This window comes from Ambystoma mexicanum, chromosome 1p (assembly GCF_040938575.1).
Source record: "Ambystoma mexicanum isolate Mex_15411 chromosome 1p, UKY_AmexF1_1, whole genome shotgun sequence".
Classification (NCBI taxonomy): Eukaryota; Metazoa; Chordata; class Amphibia; order Caudata; family Ambystomatidae; genus Ambystoma; species Ambystoma mexicanum.
Window position 1 is genome coordinate 210,272,303 of NC_090921.1, and position 23,755 is coordinate 210,296,057.

Genomic DNA, 23,755 nt, shown 5'->3' on the forward strand with positions numbered 1-23,755 from the left:
GTAAAGACCAATCGCAGAAGCTGTAATGATAACTATGCCTGTATTTATTTATAACGTGCCAACGACTGCTACCACGCCTGTACCTTTGTAACTAAGCTCATGCAAGTAACAGCGCCTCAATGCCCTTGGACTGCTGCGCGCTATATAAATATAAATAAATAAATAAATAAATAGATGAATAAATAAATATCGATTGTACTATGCTTAACGCAATGTACGATTGTGGTGGCTGTGGCAAGAACGTGGTACCACCTAATTATGAGCTAGCATTGCATGGGGTGTTTATTTAGCACATGGGGTGAATGGAAACTACTACACTAGGGAAATACAGGGTATCTCAACCTCTGCATTTAATTCCAATTCGGATTTTGGTGGTTGTTTAAAAAAAATGGGAGGTATTTACTACATGTTGTACAGTTACCGTTGTGGTAATAATAAGGGAATTAGCCCCCCTCAGTGCGGTGGGTATATTCAGTGCCAGAGTGGTTTTTGGTAAAATGTTATCTCAAGATGAAGGGACAGGCCCTAGTACGTTAGGACAGGATGTTTAGTTGTTTTTTTCCTGGTGGGGCTGTACTGGTTAAAGAGTTTGTTCAATCATGTAATTTCACATCTCATCTATAAATGAAGCACATAGAAGTTCCCGGTGGTTCAGAAGCATTACGTAATGTATTTCCATCATTTTTACATTCTTTGCCTCGCCATCACTTTTTTTAAATTCTCCGGCGTTTGTACCTGCTCGCAATTTGTATGCAGCAGTTTGGAAATAGTATAGCGATGGGAAAGAAAAATGTCACCACTACACTACAAAGACATTCCACTAGAGGGCAGCAAAACCTCATCTGAAAATCATGCACACACTTTCATAATATTTGTATTTCCTAGAGTACAGGGTTTCTACCAGAAACACTTTGCAATCGCAGCATGCAGCAGAACCGAGCGTTGCCATGAAATGGGTGACAAAACGATTAGCTGAGGAAGGTGGGACATTGGTACTTAAATGGGGATACATCAAACAACTGGGCAGGTCACCGAGCAAACATATACAGACATGTACAATATTCACCAATGTAAACTGTCTCTAAGCAGTACTGACGATAACACCAGCCGTGGCAAATCGAAGCATTCCCCGATATCCATTTAACCTCAGAACGCAGGATTGTTAAAATGCATTAAGATGCCACAACCCGGCAATGGCCAGACCAGAGGACATTCTGCAGGGGACAAGGAGAGATGAGGAATTTCAAAATACTGAGGGCGCAGTGGGGCCGGGGGGTAGTGTTAATTGGGAGTCACCCTAGACAGAACAGGATGGAGAGGCACTGAAAAGTCATCACACAGAAACCTGACGATAACGTGAAGGAACAATGCAGGGTCCATACACCCTGCGATCAAGCTAGAGTCTTACCTACTGGGCACAGCCTTTAGAAGACCCCACACCTCCAGATGTGACGTCCCAGGTTGTTGTAGCGCGTATGCGCGGGCCTCGTTGAGGACCCGCGCATGCGCAGTCGGAATAAACTGCGTCCGTGCGGCAGTTGCCGCCGGGACGCGTAGCAAGCAACATCGCGTCCCGTGTCCTCCTTACATGAGTGCGTGTGCGTATGCATGTGAGGGCCGCAGGGCCATATGTAATAACTGGCGACGAGGCGGGATTGCCGCCACAGCGTTCGCCCAACGTACGTGGGTGCACAATCCGCATCATTACGCGAGAACAAGACGCGGACCGAGCGTGAACGTCCTTTTCTCCTCAGAGCAGTAGCGGCCTGAAAAGGTGCTCGTGCGCTGCTACCCAGAGAAGAGAGGGTGAATTTTTGGAACATTTGACTGTCCCCAACAACCTGGGGACAATCCAAAAAAAAAAAAAAGAAAAGCCGGACACAAGGGGAAAAGGCGACAGACAACAGCAGGAGGTACGTTGAGCCTTACACCAGCCAGGATTGCGGCCTATAACACACCCAGAGGTGCCTGTGCGACCTGTGAAGATGGCCAGTAGCGACGAAGATACGGAAGTTGCGACAAGAGCGGTGAGGACACAACAGGGGTCGCTGTTGCCAATGCAGGAGTTTGACACGTCGGGGCCCCCGTCCAAACTAGGACCCAGGTGGCTACTATGGGTTAAGAAGCTCGAGATGTACTTTACAGCGACCGGAACCACCAACGATGATGCAAAAAGGGCGACCCTTCTGTATTCGGCCGGGCTGGACGTAATGCGCATCTACGAATCACTCACCCTGCCAGTAGTTACTTACAACACTGTCAAGACTGCGCTAGAAAACCACTTCATTCAACGTCGACTATGAAAGATTTTTGTTCTGCAGAGAGAAGCAAAGGGAGGAAGAATCTCTCGATCAATTGTGCGCTAGACTGAGAGTGATGGCCAGCACATGTCGCTGGGACAACGACGAGTTGATGATAAGAAACCAGGTCCTCCAGGGCTGCAGCTCAGGTAAATTGCGGCGACAAGTTCTGAGAGAGCCGGGGTGGGCACTACAGCAGATACTAGATAGTGGCCGGACGTACGAGCTGGCAGAATCCAGAGGAGCGAGCATGGACGCAGCGGTTAGGCCAAGCGCGCGGGAGGAAGCTTTTGCCATAAACAAAAGGACAAAAGATGAAGGATAAGTGGGTCCCGAAGACAACGGAGAACAGATATCCTACAGCGCCCGGATCACTCTGCCAAGACTGCGGATATGACCTGCCACATGTAGAGGAGTGTCCTGCCAAAACAAGATCCTGTGGACGGTGCAATGGACCGGGGCACTATGCCCGCATGTGCCGCGCCCCTGCTCCTGTGCCTACACAGAGAGGCCCCGCGAGAGCAAGGGGCAGCGGTTTCAGAAGGCAGCGCAGCATCGCAGCTCTCGAACAGGAGGTACAGAGGTTGCAACTTGCAGAGGAAGAGGAAGAGGAGGAGGAGGACGAAGAAGAAGTGTTTTTCATTTCAAACATTGCCTCAGAAAGCAAACGGAAGAGACAACCTAGGTGTGTGGTGAACATACTGGGCGTGCCGACGCAGATCCTCAGCGACACCGGAGCATCCGTATGCGTGCTGGCGGAGGAACATTATCTAAGACTCCCAGGCCCGCCGGCACTGGACAAGTCCATGGCGAAGATATTCACTTTTGGAGGAGACACCCCGTTGCCAACCAAGGGTGTATTCGTGTCACCGGTATCGAGAGGGGAAAACAGCATCAAGGCAAAATTCTTTGTCACGAACGTTAGCCCTCACTCGCTACTCAGCTGCGCTGCATCGGAGGCCCTCAATTTGGTTCACTTTGCATATGGAGTATACCAGATTGACATCGAAACGCTGCTGGACAAGTTCTCGGGCATCTTCGAGGGAATAGGGAAGCTGAAAGCACCCCCAGTACGCCTGCATATCGATGAGTCCATCAGACGGAAAGCCCTCAAGCACCGTAGGATTCCGTTCCACCTAAGGGAGAAGGTGGAAGAGGAACTCCGATCACTCGTGAATATGGACATTATTGAGAGAGTGGAGGGGCCGACACCCTGGGTGCCACCGATTGTGGTGGCTCCCAAGCCGAAACAGCCCGGGGCGGTGAGAATTTGCGTGGACAGGCGCCTCCCAAACGCCGCAATCAAGAGGGAGAGGCACATTACTCCAACTCTAGATGACATTATCGGAGAGCTTCAGGGGGCAAGGGTATTTTCAAAGCTGGACCTACGAGCGGGCTACCATCAGCTTGAACTGCACCCGGACTCCAGATTCATAACAACCTTCACGACGCATGACGGCCTATACCAATTTAAACGCCTGAGCTTCGGTGTTTCGTCAGCTGCCGAAGTATTTCAGAACACCATCAGGGGGGCGTTGGCTGGCCTTAAAGGTGTATTGAACATGAGCGACGACATCTTAGTCTTCGCGGACTCGGAAAGGGAGCACATGAAGAGGCTGGAGAACATGCTCCAGAGACTGAAGAACTTAGGGCTCACTCTACATCGACAAAAGTGCGAGTTCTTCAAGGACCGCATTGGTTTCTTCGGATTCATCTTCCATGCGGCCAGTGTATCACCTGACCCGGCCAAAGTCAAGGACATTAAGGAAGCCGCCCCCCCACAGTCCCCCACGGAAGTAAGGAGCTTCCTGGGGATGGTAACTTACTGCGGGCGTTTCATCAAAGGGTTGGCGTCGCTGGCAGAACCGCTCAGAGTGCTAACGAGGAACGACGCCGCGTGGAAATGGGGTGCCAGTGAACAAGAGGCATTCCAGACCCTGAAGAACGCCCTATCCGATGGGGACACCATGGCATACTTCAACCCCAAGGTGGAATCGGAGGTGGTGGTCGATGCGAGTCCAGTGGGAGTAGGGGCTGTGCTGCTGCAACCCGATGAACGCGGGGACATGCGTCCCATCGCCTATGCAAGTAAGGCCTTTTCTAACATGGAAATGAGATACTCGCAGATCGAACGGGAGGCGTTTGCCATCCTGTGGGGCTGTCGCCATTTCCGTTTATACATCCTGGGCAAACCTGTCGTGGTGGTGACTGACCACAAGCCGCTACTGCCCATACTGGCAGGCGTGTCATCCAAGCCGCCCCCCAGGATCGAAAGGTGGATGCTGGCCCTGATGGAGTATGGGGTGAAACTAATTTATGGACCAGGAACGAACAACCCGGCCGACTACCTGTCGCGCCACCCCAGCAAGGAAAACTCCGTCACCGACATTGGGGCAAACGAATGCCACGGGCTGCTGTGTCAGGTGGTGGAAGGGTCCCTTCCAATGGCACTCTCAAGAATTGCAATAGCGACGGAATGCTCCAATGACGAGGTATTTAGCATCATCAAAACCGCCGTGAGGAGCGGCGATTGGAGGGAGGTACTGCGCAACAACTCGCGCCGACAAGCAGAGGCCCAGAGAGACCTCCAAGCACTCTGGAAAGTGAGAGATGAACTCTCCGTCTCAGACGATGGGCTAATACTTCGAGGGAGACAAATCGTCATCGCACGGGCACTGAGGACAAGGGTGCTCGAACTGGCCCACATTGGTCATCAGGGGGTTGTCAAAACGAAGGCGCGGCTGAGACCCAAAGTATGGTTCCCGGACTTGGAGGGGAGAGTGGAGAGCTTCGTGAGGAGATGTGTGGCATGCCAGGCGGCGGCCCCAGGAGACAGAGCCCCGCCGATAAGGTCGATGGAGCGCAGTAGCAAACCATGGGGGACTGTCCACGTGGACTTCGGCTCGACTGGTCGTGGCATGTACTTTCTGGTAGCAGTTGACCAATGGTCCAGGTACCCCGAGGTGGAAATGGTGGAGTCGACGGCGACGGAGTTCGCGACAAAGGCGTTGGACAAAATGTTCGCCACACATGGATTCCCGGACCTACTGTGCTCAGACAATGGGCTGCCGTTCACGGGCAGCCAGTTCGCAACTTACCTCCGGGAAAGGGGGATCCGGCATCGCAGAGTGTCCCCACTCTGGCCGCGAGCCAACGGGGAGGCCGAGAGAATGATGCGGACTCTTAACAAGGTCCTAAGAATTTCCGCCAGTGGCAGTGAAGACCTGGAGAGAAAACTAGTGGAGTTTCTAAGAGAATACCGCACGACACCCCACCAGTCCACGAGAGTGGCTCCCACCGAAGCACTGTTTGGACGATGCCCGAGGGGAATGCTACCAGAAGAGGAAGGCCGTCTGCCAGGGATAATCAACAATGAGGGAGTCCAGGAAGAACGGGCCAGGCGTAACGACAAAGAAAGTGAACGGAGGGGTCTGCAGGAAAAGGAGGTGCGATTAGGGGACACAGTGCTGGTCATGACCGACACCCCGAAGGGAAGCTGTCCCTGCCATTTGAGCCACGCCCGTGGAAGGTAACGCATGTGAAAGGCACGATGGTGACGGCAGCCTGCGACTGAGGAACAGTCACGCGCAACCGATCGTTCTTCAAAAGACTCGAAATGCCCGCTGAGAACGGGGCTCCGGAGGAATCCGTGGGTCGGGAGGAGCCACCTGGAGATCAGGAGGGTGAGCAGAACAGGGACTCCACTGGCCCTGAACGGGAGTGTGCCACTCCGCCCACCACCTCGCCAAGGTACCCAGACCGCCGGGAGCGGAGGCTGCCAGGGCATCTCAAGGACTACGTCCTGGACTCAGGTGACTGAACTGAGAAAGTGAGGTGAGACTTCAAGTTGTTAATGCGACCGCCCACATGGTCACCAGTTGTGCAGGGGTGTGCACACCCCGAAGGTTTACACTGTTTGGTTAAAGTTGAAAAGGGATGTGACGTCCCAGGTTGTTGTAGCGCGCATGCGCGGGCCTCGTTGTGGACCCACGCATGCGCAGTCGGAATAAACTGCGTCCGTGCGGCAGTTGCCGCCGGGACGCGTAGCAAGCAAATCGCGTCCCGTGTCCTCCTTACATGATTGCGTGTGCGTATGCATGTGAGGGCCGCGGGGCCATATGTAACGCCAATGATTAGCATCTCTTTGGGAAACTAAAGGGCCTCTGATCTGGGATGAAAGATGCTTAGAACAGCAGTGACAGAGCTAGGAGAGGGGGTGCACTGCCCCCTTACATTCCCCCTGGTGCCCAGTGTGCCCTCCAGCCTCACGCTTGCACCCTATTGCCGGCTCCCTCCCCCCCGTACCCTCCCAAACCTGCCCCCTCAACTAATGGGCCAAAGGAAGGAGTAATAAAGCACGCTGGGCTCAGAGGAAGGGGGGTGAGAGGAGAGGGTCGACAGTGCAATGAGTTAAAGGCACCAAAGGGGTTCGGACGGAATGGCTCTTTTTCGGTCTGCTGAAAAATTGGCAAATTCCAGGCAAAAATCACCAGATCTGCCATTTTCGCCTGCGGATCAAAATTGGCAGTTTGTGGCCTTTTCCTGGCCCAAAATTTCGTTTTCTAAAATTTCGTTTTTTGATAAAAGTGAAATGTCAGGTCTTTTGCCCCCTTAAATTGAGTTCCCTCCACCCGCCCCCAAAATGTCAGGATTTAGTGTGTGTGTTTTCAGATCACAACAAAAACGAAATTTCCACGCAAAAAGAAAACCATCGAAAATATGTGATGGAACAGGTAGGAAACTTCCCAGCCGCCAGAACAGAACTGCTGGCGAATTTCGCCAATTCCGTTTCACCGTTGATATGATAGGTTATACATAATGTGCTTAATACCCAGAGGTTTCTAAGCGCGGACCCGAGGATCGAACCTGTGGTACTCCGTGTCGTCTTGCTTCCAAGGCGAGCACGTTGCCCCTGAGCTAACCCCACGAGACAATTAGCTTTCAAAACTGTCATCCAGCCCACCCAAACCTTTGACGCTGGCTGCGCCCCTGCGCACTGCTAAGCAGGTCCCCTAGATACAGGGGCAAAGATATATCTGCTGCGTGTGTCCGTAAAAAGCAATGGGCCTCATTACGACCCTGGCGGTGACGGTATTAACGGTGCTGGTAAGGCACCGGCACCGTTCATACCGTCCCGCCGAATGACAAGTTATAGTCTGGGGTGCCTGACAGCCCTCTAGGTCTTACCTGGCGGGCTGTCAGGCACCCGCTAGCATAACTCGTAATTGCGGCGGCACTGTTATCAACGGTGCCGGCGCATCCATGCTCCCCACTCCCATTCTGCCCTATGGGGCAGAATGGGTATCGGGAGCCCGGCAATACCACCACCTGTGAATGGGCAATTACCGGCCCATTCAACTCATAATGGGCCGGTAGCGTATATGGCGGTAGCTGTGCCTGCCGTATAGGCATGGCTACTGCCATGCTCGTAATGAGGCCAGATATCTTCAAGAAGCCACTTTGTAGGCCCAGAGATCCCCGCCACTGTCACCTGAGAAAAGTTCTGATGTTCGCGCAGTATGCCAGATTTAACACCACTACCACATCTCTCAGGTGCCAGGTTGTTTCGTGGCACTGCCTGAGGAGAATCTCAAGTGCTTGGTCTGCAGCGCATCTGACCGTCTCCATGGCCCCTGCCAGTCTGTAAGGCATGGGTAACTGATGGGGCCCAAAACTGCGACTTTCCTTAACCCCTTGAGTGCTAAGGACGAGTATGCTCGTCCTATTTGCATAGACTTGCATAGAGCTCAGCATTTAATGGGAATATGGCCCAAAGTAGAACGTTTAGTTTCTCCACGGAACAACACTTTTCTGATTTAAAAGGTGACTCAGAATCAGGGGCGGACCCAGCCACAACATTTTGGGTGGGCTGGATGGCAGTTTTGAAAGCTGGCAGTGAGTGCTGTGATTAAACGCATGTGCTGTCATACCCCTGCCCCACTACCGCTCCCCCTATTCCGCTGAGCCCCAGGATGCTAAATCACTATTACACCTTCCTTTGGCCCATTACATGAATCCTTCATCCCAAATAAGAGGGCATTTAGTTGCCCAAAGATGCTAATCATGGCAGGTGTTGCACACCTAAAAGGTGATTAGCGCAGTTAAGTCTTTGGCTACATAAAAGTGCGGATATTGGTATTTCCTGGGCATGCTTTTCTCCTCTGCTGCTGCCACGTTAATGTTTTTTAAACGTCAAGTAAAAAATAAACAGCTCTCTGTTAATGTTAATGTTAAAGGGTATTTCTACCACGCTCTATCATCACCCGTGGTTTCCACTGACGCTCTGGTGGATCTGAAACAAAGAGGGGTAGGTTAGGCGTGTTAGTGGGATAACATTTTAGAAGAGCAAGGGAGCTGTGAAGTACTGTTGACAGCTTCATTTCGGTTAACACCGTTCGCCGAGCATATTGGTGTGTTATTGGGTTCTGAGTCCGTCGTGTGCTGTTGCTTGCGGGTCTATGTGGTGTGGTTGTTGTTGCGGTGTGCTGAAGGAAGTGTGTACGAGTTGTTGCGGTTTTAAGAGGTCTGAATGTGTTTGAATATAGAGCGTGAGAGATGTGTGAGGAGCGGTGAAGTTTTTAGTAGTTTTGGGATTGGTTAGTATCCTTGTTATTAGGAGCTGTGCGTATTCCGATTGCGTCTACTTCTGAGGTGGGACGTTTGACAGGCTCTTGCTGTCGCACCTAGGGCTGGGCAACACGACATAGGGATGACTTCACCCTCAAAGTAGGATGGCTTAAACCCTCCCTAGCCGGGGGGCTGATACCGCACAAGGGCCATACTCATCAATCCATGGGTCCTCGACACCCACACCATCCGCACTCAGAGATATTATGGATAAGCTAAGCAGGGCCCCCCAAAGTCTGTCACACATTTGAGGAGTTGGTTATAATTTGTGACCAGCAGTGTTAGTCCCAACACAGAAATAACAAGCTGAGTTCCACATCAGAGGAGAGTAAGGATAAGGCAGAGAAAGTCAGGGGGATAGAATGCGAAGGAGTGGGAGAAAAAAGGGCAGGATGATACACAAGTCCCCGCCAGCATGGTAACCAAGTCCCCGCCAGCACGATACACAAGTCCCCGCCAGCAGGATACACATGTCCCAGCCAGCAGGATACACAAGCTCCTGCCAGCAGGATACACAGGTCCACGCCGGCAGGATACACAGGTCCCGCCAGCATGATACACCAGTTCCCGCCAACATGATACACAGGTCGCCACCAGCAAGCAGCACGATACACAGGTCCCTGCCAGCAGGATACACAGGTCGACGCCAGCAGGATACACAAGTCCCCGCAAGCATGATACACAAGTCCGCGCCAGCAGGATACACAGGTCCCCACCAGCAGCAGGTCCACTCCAGCAGGATAGACAAGTTCCTGCCAGCAGGATACACAGGTCCACAGCAGCAAGTCCCCGCCAGCAGGATACACAAGTTCCCTGCCAGCATGGTACCCAAGTCCCCACCAGCAGGATACACAAGTCCCCACCAGCAGGATACACAAGTCCCCGCCAGCAGGATACGGAAGTCCCTGCCACCCGCCAGCAGGATACACAGGTCCCCACTTGCATTATACACAGGCTCCTGCCAGCAGGATAAATAAGTACCCGCCAGCAGGATACTCAAGTCCCCGCCAGCAGGATAGACAAGATCCCGCCAGCATGATACACAGGTCCCTGCCAGCAGGATACACAAGTTCCCTGCCAGCATGATACACAGGTCCCCACCAGCAGGATACACAGGTCCCCGCCAGCAGGATACACAGGTACCCGCCAGCATGATACACAAGTCCTCGCCAGCATGATACACAAGTTTCCGCCAGCAGGATACACAAGTTCCCGCCAACTTGATACACCAGTTCCTGCCAGCATGATACACAGGTCCCCGCCAGCAGGATACACAGCTCCCCGCAGCAGGATACACAAGTCCCCGCCAGCATGATACACAAGCTCCTGCCAGCAGGATACACAGGTCCACGCCAGCAGAATACACAAGTTCTTGCCAGCAGGATACACAAGTTCCCGCCAGCTTGATACACCAGTTCCTGCCAGCATGATACACAGGTCCCCGCCAACAGGATACACAGCTCCCCGCAGCAGGATACACAGCTCCCCGCAGCAGGATACACAAGTCCCAGCCAGCAGGATACACAAGTCCCAGCCAGCAGGTTACACAGGTCCCCGCCAGCAGGATACACAGGTCCCCGCCAGCAGGATACACAAGTCCCCGCCAGCGTGAAACACAAGTCCTCACTTGCAATATACACAAGTCCCCATCAGTATGATACACAGGTCCCTGCCAGCTGGATACACAGGTCCCTGCCAGCATGATACACAAGTCCACACCAGCAGGATACAAAAGTCCACACCAGCAGGATACACAGGTCCCCGCCAGCAGGATATACAAGTCCCCGCCAGCATGATACACTAGTCCCCGCCCGCAGGATACACAAGCTCCTGCCAGCAGGATACACAGGTCCACTCCAGCAGGATAGACAAGTTCCTGCCAGCAGGATACACAGGTCCACAGCAGCAGGATACACGGATCCATGCCAGCAGGATACACAAGTTCCCGCCAGCATGATACACCAGTTCCCGCCAGCATGATACACCAGTTCCCGCCAGCATGATACACAGGTCCCCGCCAGCATGATACACAGGTCCCCGCCAGCAGGATACACAGGTCCCCGCCAGCAGAATACACAATTCCCCGCCAGCATGATGCACAAGCTCCTGCCAGCAGGATATGCAGGTCCACGCCAGCAGAATACAAAGGTTCTTGCCAACAGGATACACAAGTTCCTGCCAGCAGGATACACAGGTCCACGCCAGCAGGATACACAAGTCCCCGCCAGCATGGTATACAAGTCCCTGCCAGCAGGATACACAAGTTTCCGCCAGCAGGATAGACAAGTCCCCGCCAGAGGATACACAAGTTCCCTGCCAGCATGGTACCCAAATCCCGCCAGCAGGATACAAAAGTCCCCGCCAGCAGGATACACAAGTCCCCGCCAGCAGGATACGGATGTTCCCCCCACCCGCCAGCAGGATACACAGGTCCCCGCCAGCAGGATACACAAGTCCCCACGAGCAGGATACACAAGTTCCCTCCAGCACGATACACAGGTCCCCGCCAGCAGAATACACAGGTACCCGCCAGAATGATACACAAGTCCTCGCCAGCATGATACACAAGTTCCGCCAGCAGGATACACAAGTTCCCGCCAGCTTGATACACCAGTTCCCGCCAGCATGATACACAGGTCCCCGCCAGCAGGATACACAAGTCTGCGCCAGCATGATACATAAGCTCCTGCCAGCAGGATACACAAGCTCCTGCCAGCATGATACACCAGTTCCCGCCAGCATGATACACCAGTTCCCGCCAGCAGTATACACAGGTTCCCGCCAGCAGAATACACAAGTTTCCACCAGCAGGATACACAAGTCCCCGCCAGCAGGATACACAAGTTTCCGCCAGCAGGATACACAAGTTCCAGCCAGCAGGATACACAGGTCCCCGCCAGCACGATACACAAGTCCTCGCCAGCATTATAGACAGGTTTCCGCCAGCAGGATACACAAGTTCCCGCCAGCAGGATACACAAGTTCCCGCTAGCAGGATACACAAGTTCCCGCCAGCATGATACACCAGTTCCCGCCTGCAGGATACACAGGTACCCACTTGCATTATACACAAGCTCCTGCCAGCAGGATACATAAGTACCCGCCAGGAGAATACACAAGTCCCTGCCAGAAGGATACACAAGTTCCCGCCAGCATGATACACAGGTCCCCTCCAGCAGGATACACAAGTTTCCACCATAAGGATACACAAGTCCCCGCCAGCAGGATACACAAGTTCCTGCCAGCAGGATACAGAAGTCCCTGCCAGCAGGATACACAGGTCCCCACCAGCATGACACACAAGTCCTGGCCAGCATGATACAAAGTTTCCGCCAGCAGGATACACAACTTTCCGCCAGCATGATACACCAGTTCCCGCTAGCATGATACACAAGTGCCCGCCAGCATGATACACAAGCTCCTGCCAGCAGGATATACAAGCTCCTGCCAGCAGGATACACAGGTCCATGCCAGCAGAATACACAGGTTCTTGCCAGCAGGATACACAAGTTCCTGCCAGCAGGATATACAGGTCCCCACCAGCATGATACACAGGTCCAAGCCAGCAGGATACACAAGCTCCTGCCAGCAGGATACAGAGGTCCCCACCAGCAGAATACAAAGGTCCCCGCCAGCAGGATACACAAGTCCCCGCCAGCGTGAAACACAAGTCCCTGCTTGCTTTATACCCAAGTCCCCGTCAGCAGGATACACAGGTCCCTGCCAGCAGGATACACAGGTCCCCGCTAGCATGATACACAAGTCCCTGCCAACAGGATACACAAGCCCATGCCAGCAGGATACACAGGTCCACGCCAGCAGGGTACACAGGTCCACGCCAGCAGGATACACAAGTCCCTGCCAGCATGGTATACAAGTCCCTGCCAGCAGGATACACAAATCCCCGCCAACATGATACACAAGTACGTGCCAGCAGGATACACAAGTTCCCTGCCAGCATGGTACCCAAATCCCCGCCAGCAGGATACAAAAGTCCCCGCCAGCAGGATACACAAGTCCCCGCCAGCAGGATATGGATGTTCCTGCCACCCGCCAGCAGGATACACAGGTCCCCACTTGCATTATACACAAGCTCCCGCCAGCAGGCTCGACAAGTCCCCGCCAGCAGGATACACAAGTTCCTGCCAGCAGGATACACAAGTTCCCGCCAGCAGGATACACAAGTCCCCACCAGCAGGATACACAAGTTCCCTCCAGCACGATACACAGGTCCCCGCCAGCAGGAGACACAAGCTCCTGCCAGCAGGATACACAAGCTCCTGCCAACATGATACACCAGTTCCAGCCAGCAGTATACACAGGTCCCCGCCAGCAGTATACACAGGTTCCCGCCAGCAGGATACACAAGTCCCCGCCAGCAGGATACACAAGTTTCCGCCAGCAAGATACACAAGTTTCCGCCAGCAGGATACACAAGTCCCAGCCAGCACGATACACAAGTCCTCGCCAGCATTAAAGACAGGTTTCCGCCAGCAGGATACACAAGTTCCCGCCAGCATGATACACCGGTTCCCGCCTGCAGGATACACAGGTACCCACTTGGATTATACACAAGCTCCTGCCAGCAGGATACATAAATACCCGCCAGCAGAATACACAAATCACTGCCAGGAGGATACACAAGTTTCCACCATAAGGATACACAAGTCCCCGCCAGCAGGATACACAGGTTTCTGCCAGCATGATACACAAGTTTCCGCCAGCAGGGTACACAACTTTCCGCCAGCATGATACACCATTTCCCGCCAGCATGATACACAAGTGCCCGCCAGCATGATACACAAGCTCCTGCCAGCAGGATATACAAGCTCCTGCCAGCAGGATACACAGGTCCACGCCAGCAGAACACACAGGTTCTTGCCAGCAGGATACACAAGTTCCTGCCAGCAGTATACACAGGTCCCCACCAGCATGATACACAGGTCCCAGCCAGCAGTATACACAAGCTCCTGCCAGCAGGATACACAGGTCCCCGCCAGCAGGATACAATGGTCCCGCCAGCAGGATACACAAGTCCTCGCCAGCCGGATAAACAGGTCCCTGCCAGCAGGATACACAGGTCCCTGCTAGCATGATACAAAAGTCCATGCCAACAGGATACAAAGGCCCACGCCAGCAGGATACACAGGTTCCTGCCAGCATGATACACAGGTCCCTGCCAGCAGGATTCACAGGTCCACAGCAGCAGGATACATAGGTCCACGCCAGCAGGATACACAAGTTCCTGCCAGCGGGATACACAAGTTCCTGCCAGCAGGCTACACAGGTCTCTGCCAGCATGATACAGAAGTCCACGCCAGCAGCATAAACAAGTCCCAGCCAGCAGGATAAACAAGCTCCTGCCAGCAGGATACACAAGTCCCAGTCAGCAGGATACACAAGCTCCTGCCAGCAGGATACACAAGTCCCAGCCAGCAGGATACACAAGCTCCTGCCAGCAGGATACACAGGTCCACGCCAGCAGGATACACAGGTCCCGCCAGCATGATACACCAGTTCCCGCCAACATGATACACCAGGTCCCCTCCAGGTGGATACTCAAGTCCCCGCCAGCATGATACACAGGTCGCCACCAGCAACCAGCACGATACAGAGGTCCACGCCAGCAGGATAAACAGGTCCACACCAGCAGGATACACAAGTCCACGCCAGCATGGTATACAAGTCCCTGCCAGCAGGATACACAAGTTTCCGCCAGCAGGATACACAAATCCCCGCCAACATGATACACAAGTACGCGCCAGCAGGATACACAGGTCCCCCCAGCAGGATACACAGGTCCCCACCAGCAGGATACACAAGTCCCCACCAGCATGATACACAAGTCCCCGCCAGCAGCATACACAAGTTCCCTGCCAGCATGGTACCCAAATCCCCACCAGCAGGATAGACAAGTCCCCACCAGCAGGATAGACAAGTTCCCGCCAGCATGATACACAGGTCCCCGCCAGTAGGATACACAAGTCCCCACCAGCAGGATACACAAGTTCCCTCCAGCACGATACACAGGTCCCCACCAGCAGGATACACAGGTCCCCGCCAGTAGGATACACAGGTACCCGCCAGCATGATACACAAGTCCTCGCCAGCATGACACACAAGTTTCCGCCAGCAGGTTACACAAGTTCCCGCCAGCTTGATACACCAGTTCCCGCCAGCATGATACACCAGTTCCCGCCAGCATGATACACAGGTCCCCACCAGCAGGATACACAGGTCCCCGCTCAGTATACACAAGTCCGCACCAGCATGATACACAAGCTCCTGCCAGCAGGATACACAAGCTCCTGCCAGCAGGATACACAGGTCCACGCAATCAGAATACACAAGTTCTTGCCAGCAGGATACACAAGTTCTTGCCAGCAGGATACACAGGTCCCCGCCAGCATGATACACAAGTCCCAGCCAGCATGATACACAGGTCCCCGCCAGCAGGATACACAGGTCCCCACCAGCAGGATACACAGGTCCCCGCCAGCATGATGCACAATCTCCTGCCAGCACGAAGCACATGTCCGCGCCAGCAGAATACAAAGGTTCTTGCCAACAGGATACACAAGTTCATGCCAGCAGGATACACAGGTCTCCGCCAGCATGATACACAGGTCCCAGCCAGCAGGATACACAAGCTCCTGCCAGCCGGATAAACAGGTCCCTGCCAGCATGATACATAAGTCCCTGCCAACAGGATACACAAGTCCACGCCAGCAGGATACACAAGTCCACGCCAGCAGGATACACAGGTCCACGCCAGCAGGATACACAAGCCCCTGCCAGCATGATACACAAGACCTCGCCAGCATGATACACACGTTTGCGCCAACAGGATACACAAGTTCCCGCCAGCATGATACACCAGTTCCCGCCAGCATGATACACCAGTTCCCGCCAGCATGATACACCAGTTCTCGCCAGCATGATACACAGGTCCCCGCCAGCAGTATACACAGTTTCCTGCCAGCAGGATACACAAGTTTCCGCCAGTAGGATACATAAGTCCCCGCCAGCAGGATACACCAGTTTCTGCCAGCAGGATACACAAGTCCCAGCCAGCAGGATACACTTGTCCCCGCCAGCACGATACACAATTCCTCACCAGCATTATACACAGGTTTACGCCAGCAGGATACACAAGTTCCCGCCAGCATGATACACCAGTTCCCGCCTGCAGGATACACAGGTACCCACTTGCATTATACACAAGCTCCTGCCAGCAGGATACATAAGTACCCGCCAGCAGAATACACACGTCCCTGCCAGCAGGATACACAAGTTCCCGCCAGCATGATACACAGGTCCCCTCCAGCAGGATACACAAGTTTCCACCAGCAGGATACACAAGTCCCCGCCAGCAGGATACACAAGTTTCCGCCAGCAGGATACACAAGTCCCTGCCAGAAGGATACACAGGTCCCCACCAGCATGATACACAGGTCCCAGCCAGCAGGATACACAAGTCCTGGCCAGCATGATACACAAGTTTCCGCCAGCAGGATACACAAGTTTCCACCAACATGATACACCAGTTTCTGCCAGCATGATACACAGGTCCCCGCCAGCAGGATACACAGGTCCCCGCCAGCATGATACACAACTGCTCGCCAGTATGATTGACAAGCTCCTGCCAGCAGGATATACAAGCTCCTACCAGCAGGATACACAGGTCCACACCAGCAGAATACCACAGGTTCTTGCCAGCAGGATACACAAAGTCCTGCCAGCAGCATACACAGGTCCCCACCAGCATGATACACAGGTCCCAGCCAGCAGGATACACAAGCTCCTGCCAGCAGGATACACAGGTCCCCGCCAGCAGGACACAAAGGTCCCCACCAGCAGAACACAAAGGTCCCCACCAGCAGGATACACAAGTCCCCGCCAGCGTGAAACACAAGTCCCTGCTTACATTATACCCAAGTCCCCGTCAGCAGGATACACAAGTCCTCGCCAGCCGGATACACAGGTCCCTGCCAGCAGGATACACAGGTCCCCGCCAGCATGATACACAAGTCCCCGCCAGCATGATACACAAGTCCCCGCCAGCAGGATACACAAGCTCCTTCCAGCAGGATACAAAGGCCCACGCCAGCAGGATACACAAGTTCCTGCCAGCAGGATACACATTCCCCGCCAGCAGGATACACAGGTCCCCGCCAGCAGGATACACAATTCCCCGCCAGCATGATGCACAAGCTCCTGCCAGCAGGATACGCAGGTCCACGCCAGCAGAATACAAAGGTTCTTGCCAACAGGATACACAAGTTCCTGCCAGCAGGATACACAGGTCCATGCCAGCAGGATACACAAGTCCCCGCCAGCATGGTATACAAGTCCCTGCCAGCAGGATACACAAGTTTCCACCAGCAGGATACACAAGTCCCCGCCAGCAGGATACACAAGTTCCCTGCCAGCTTGGTACCCAAATCCCGCCACCAGGATACAAAAGTCCCCGCCAGCAGGATACACAAGTCCCCGCCAGCAGGATACACAAGTCCCCGCCAGCAGGATACACAAGTCCCCGCCAGCAGGATACGGATGTTCCCGCCACCCGCCAGCAGGATACACAGGTCCCCACTTGCATTATACACAAGCTCCAGCCAGCAGGATAGACAAGTCCCCGCCAGCAGGATACACAAGTTCCCGCCAGCAGGATACACAAGTTCCCGCCAGCAGGATACACAAGTTCCCGCCAGCATGATACACAGGTCTCCGCCAGCAGGATACACAAGTCCCCAGCAGCAGGATACACAAGTTCCCTCCAGCACGATACACAGGTCCCCACCAGCAGGATACACAGGTCCCCGCCAGCAGGATACACAGGTACCCGCCAGAATGATACACAAGTCCTCGCCAGCATGATACACAAGTTTCCGCCAGCAGGATACACAAGTTCCCGCCAGCTTGATACACCAGTTCCCGCCAGCATGATACACAGGTCCCCGCCAGCAGGATACACAAGTCCGCGCCAGCATGATACACAAGCTCCTGCCAGCAGGATACACAAGCTCCTGCCAGCATGATACACCAGTTCCCGCCAGCATGATACACCAGTTCCCGCCAGCAGTATACACAGGTTCCCGCCAGCAGAATACACAAGTTTCCACCAGCAGGATACACAAGTCCCCGCCAGCAGGATACACAAGTTTCCGCCAGCAGGATACACAAGTTTCCGCCAGCAGGATACACAAGTCCCAGCCAGCAGGATACACAGGTCCCCGCCAGCACAATACACAAGTCCTCGCCAGCATTATAGACAGGTTTCCGCCAGCAGGATACACAAGTTCCCGCCAGCATGATACACCAGTTCCCGCCTGCAGGATACACAGGTACCCACTTGCATTATACACAAGCTCCTGCCAGCAGGATACATAAGTACTCGCCAGCAGAATACACAAGTCCCTGCCAGAAGGATACACAAGTTCCCGCCAGCATGATACACAGGTCCCCTCCAGCAGGATACACAAGTTTCCACCATAAGGATACACAAGTCCGGGGGCGTGGCTTGGCGGCCATGCAAGCGTGAGCTAGTCTTGGAGAGCTCCCACTAGATTCGGCAAGAGATCCTGGAAAAGGCCGTAAGCAGAAGAAAAACGATCGAACAAAAGCTGGGAAAAGGCACTGGAAAGCCCAGAGAACACTCGGGAGAAAGTCCGGAGAAAATCAGAGTCTGGGGAGACAGAAACGGAGAGTGCAAGATACGCGGCACCGTCACGCAAAATGGCGGGCGGCGCATCGCTGAAACGGCCGCTCGCCCCTGAGTAGGAAGCAAGCGAAGAAAGAAGGAAGAAGGGGCTCGAGGGCGCTGACAGCGGACAATCAGCCTAGTGAAGGCCATCGAGTCGCCGTGGAAAGGTGGCGGGCTGGTCGCTGCGGGAGACGGACCAACCGCTGCAGGGGGGAGAAGGCCGAGATACACGCTGTCGCACTGCGCCAGGGCAGGCAAGCAGAGGCGCGGAAGCCCACAGTTGCAGACGGCGAGCGGCGATCCGCAGCACAGACCGCAGCCGAGGCAGCGGCGGCGGAGCTCACGGGGACCTGGCGGGCGGCCGATAGTGAGCAGGAGTGGCTGTGCCTGAGCGGAGGCTGACGGCGGGGACGCCGAGGGAACCAGCTAAGCGAGAGGAAGTCCCGAGGCCAGAAGGCGAAGGAGGTAAACAGAGCGTTCGACCCGGGCCAGGGGGCCGATCTGGAGACTGTTGGACACATGTGAAGGGGCTCCCTTAAAGAGGTACCGAGGCCGTCAGCAAGCGCAACGGATGGTGATACGACAGGGACACATCCCCGCATGCGGCCAGCTTCCCCCCCAAAAACACCGGAGCAGACGGAGGTCAACGGCTGGGCCACTGAAGAGAAAGCCAGAAAGGTTAGTCGAGTACCCAACCCCAGGCCCACTCCGGGGATCATAGGACATACGTGGGAGGATACAGCCCACTCAAAACAGCGTATAGGCCGTTAACAAAGACCCCCCAAAAGGGCCGGGAATCACGTAACTGGCTTGCAACACAGCGGGGGAGGCGGCCCCGAGGACAGCTAGCCTCCTTCCACACACACCAGCACAGAAGAAATAGCCAGGGAAACGAGAAGGAAGACAACAATCGTTTCTCCGGTGCGGCCATGTGAGACAGCAGAGCTGCACAGGTGCGGCTACCGGGCAATACCGGGGGGAGAAAGGGTGAGGCCACCTATCGGAGGACGGCACAAGGGAGAGGCCGCAGGAAGGACCCCAGCCCAACACAGTAACAATAAGCCAACACTACGAAGTTGAAGCAAAGACTTGCACGAGCAGGACCCACATACTGGCACAAGGCAACTGAAACCAACATGCCGGAAAAACAAAAAGGCAGGGGGAGGCAGACGGTCATGGAGTCATTTGCCCGCAAAAATGAAGACCAGCAGCCCGAGGCAGCTGAAATGGACACGGCAACGCCATACGTTACGCAGGGAGAGATCAAACAGGTGGAGGGCAGCATTCTGGAGGCCATAGAAGCACTGAAGACATCGATAGAAGGCAAGCTAGATGCAGTAATCGTGGACGTGGGGCTCCTTTGGCAGGACATGAGAAACCTGGCAGAGAGAGTGACAACGGTGGAACAACAAGTACAAAGAAATACAGCGAACATGACCACCTCCCGATCGCAAATGTCAGAGGGGCCGGAAAGGATCAGCACACTAGAACGTAGAGCCGAGGACGCGGAAGGCAGGGCTAGACGCAACAATGTACGCATAGTGGGGCTGCGGAGGGGGAGGAAGGCAGAGATCCCACGGACTACATAGAGAACTTATAGAATCTGAGAAACACTGCGGTGGGCCGCCGGTTGCCACACCACCTCGTCGCAACAAATTAAAAAAGGGAAAGAAAACACAGAAATACACCCTGCGGAAATTTGAAAGAGCAGGATAATTAACAGTTCAAGAGTTCAAAGGCCTAAATTAGTGAGTTATATTGAGCACAAGACTTCTGGAACTGGACCGCCAAGACCCACAGTAGGAACCCCAAGCAGAGACAATGTTTGCAGTGTCAGTTCTAAGGCACTACGCCGCGACAAGTACGCCTGTGGAAAAGAAGGCGGTACCTGGAGAGTGGTGGGGCCCGAGCAGGGGGAGGGAGGCTGGGCGTTTGTTGTTGTTGTTGTTTTTAGTAGTTTGGAGGCTAAGTTTGCGGGGAGAAGGCACGAGGAAAAGATGACATAACGGACAACGAGGTCATGGCGGAAGCACAGAAGATGGACATATGGGACAGCGCCCGGGCGCTGGGGGCCGGCGGAGCGCACTGAAGGGAAACGCTGATATAAATCTGAAACTGAAACCAAGGGCCGTAGGATCAACTATACCCTGGGAAAACACGGGAGAAGGAGGACATGCGAATCATTTAAAGTGCTACAGGAGAGAGGCGGGACATCGATCCCCGAAAGAGGCACACCAGGAGGACATAAAAGTGAGCGGGCCCATGGGACGGAGCGGGCCACTAGCGTCTACCCCCACAAGAACCAAGATGACCTAAATATCGTCACATGGAATGTTAGAGGGCTAAATGCATATGTCAAGATGCTAAGGGTCTACACCTGGTTAAATAAAGCGAGAGCCCACATTGCAATGCTGCAAGAGACGCATCTGACAGCTGGAAAACAAACCAAGATGGCCAAGATATGGGGAGGCCAGATGTACAGCTCAACATACTCCAACTACGCAAGGGGGGTGATGACCTGGATCGCTCCGAGCAACCCATTCCAGCTCATCAACCAGGAAAAGGATGCTGAGGGCAGGGTCCCGATCATCCACGGAATGTTGGAAAACCGGGTGGTGTGCCTGGTGAACACCTACGCCCCCAATCATGATGCAACAACTTTCTTTAAGTCACTCATACCCCGGCTGGCCCCGTACAGGAACGCCACGATTATCTGGGCCGGAGACCATAATTGCACATTGGACCCCCGACTGGATAGGTCGGACGACAAGCATAAACGAGCAGCGCCACCAGCACGAACGTTACGGAAGATACTGGACCAGCTCGAACTGGAAGACATCTGGAGGAAGGTACATGAGGGGGAAAGGGGATACACACAATACAGTGCTCCGCATGGGACATTCACCCGGATAGATTACCTTTTCACGGGTAGAGAAACACTGGGTGAATTCACTGAGGCACATATACACGCACGAACCCTGTCCGACCATGCCCCCCTGAGAGTCACATGGGCACATACACATAGGGGAGCCCCCATACCCACATGGAAACTAAGGGTAGAAGCACTGCTGGATGGGGAATTCCAGGAACATATCCAAAGCACGATAGAAGACTACTTTGAGCATAACTCGGGTAGCGTGGACAGCACGGTGACGATCTGGGAGGCCCTTAAGGTGGTGGTCAGAGGTGCGGCGATGGGGAAGATGGGAGGACTCAGGCGGGAAACCCTAGCACAACTGGACGAGTTAGAAAGGAAGATTGAGAGGGCTGAGAAACGGGCGGGGGAGAATGGAGGAGAACAGGACAATCTTACCATCCTGCGGCAACAATGCACGGCGACTTGGGAAAGACTGGGGCGCCTAGACTATGGGAAGTATATACAGAAGCTGCACTCCGAGGGAGATAAGCCCAGCAGACTCCTGGCCTGGCTAACCAAACAGGAGACCAAGCGGGAACCGATTAACGCAATTCAGAATAGCCAAGGGGAGGTGATAAGGTCCCAGGAGGGTATAAATGCGGTATTCTCGCAATTCTACGAGAAACTGTACACTAAAGTCCAAGAAGCAGAGGAGGGGGACCTGGAGGATGCTTTCGCGGAAATCAGGCTCCCACAATTAACCGAGGAGCAGGCCCAAATGCTGGACGCTCCCCTTACCGTAGAGGAACTGGCGGAAGTGATTGCCCAACTGCCGACAGGGAAGTCCCTGGGGCCAGACGGGCTACCGGGGGAATTCTATAAAAAATATAGAGACAGTTTGGCCCCCAGACTGCTAGAAACATTGGAGGAGGCATACGAGACGGGGAGGCTCCCGAATAGCATGTCAGAATCCATTATAGTACCAATACTTAAACCAGGGAAGCCACCCCTCGAGTGCGGGTCTTATAGACCAATTTCCCTGATAAACCAGGACTCTAAGATCCTGACAGCGGCGCTAGCTAACCGGCTCAAAAGAGTGATAACCACGCTGGTCCACACAGACCAGACAGGGTATGTACCAGAACGAAACACGACATGGAACCTCCGGAGACTCCCTTACGTCATTGATAGGACTAACCAAGCAGAAGGGGAGTGCGCAGTAGCTTCACTAGATGCGATCAAAGCATTTGATTCGGTGAGCTGGGACTGGCTTCTGGGAGCTCTCGCTCATTTTGGGATAGGACAGGGGTTCCTTCGTTGGATAAAGCTACTCTACAAAGATCCGAGAGCAAGGGTCAAGACAGGTAGGCTTGTCTCTGGGGAATGGAGTATAGAGCGAGGTACGAAACAGGGGTGCCCGCTGTCTCCAATGTTATACATTTTAGCCCTGGAACCATTTGCGGCCTTCCTAAGAATGGATTACAAAGACACGGGCATAGTGATAGACGGGGAGACACACCAGATATCGATATACGCAGACGACATACTGCTCTACGTCCAGAACCCACGCACCCACCTGCAAGATTTACTTGAGGCACTGGGAGGGTTTGGTAGGCTATCGGGAATTACTGTTAACAGGGAGAAATCTTCACTGTTCCCCCTGGCTGGCCTGCGAACAGTTCTACCAGACCAGTTGCCGCACCTGGGCCTCACATGGACCCCGACCACCTTCAGATACCTGGGGGTAGACATTTACCATGATACCACGGACACACATATAGCCAACACGCAGACAGCCCTGGACAAGATTGAGACCGCCATGCAGTTCTGGAAGACCCTACCATTGGGGATGAAAGGCCGAGCGGCCTTACTGAAGATGACGGTCCTACCCCGGCTCCTATATTATTTTACCAACATCCCTTACAATATCCCAAGGGCTTTCTTTAGACGCCTGCACACCATGGTGAGAACCTTCCTGTGGGGAGGGGGGAGAAACAGGGTAGCACTGAATACACTACAAAGGGGCTACGAGTGGGTGGGCATCAAACTCCCGGACTTCGAGCATTATTACCTAGCGGCACAACTCCAATTCGTGGTGCGATGGCTGGGGGAGGAAACCTCCATAGACGCATTACTTTTTCGGCCAGCACTCCGGCAATACTACTTGAGAGAACTCCTGTGGATAACTGCTGCCCACGCTAGAGCCCTTCCCAATATGGCCCGGCTGGGCCGGACGCTATGGAAAAGAGCCTGGAAGACTCAAGG

At 54.1% G+C, this 23,755-nt stretch overlaps 1 protein-coding gene across 1 annotated transcript in view; it reads right to left on the reverse strand.

Moving 5' to 3' along the window:
* Positions 1-23,755, reverse strand: part of LOC138567844 (voltage-gated potassium channel subunit beta-3-like) — a 582,138-nt gene that overhangs the window by 273,611 nt on the left and 284,772 nt on the right. The window lies entirely within an intron of this gene.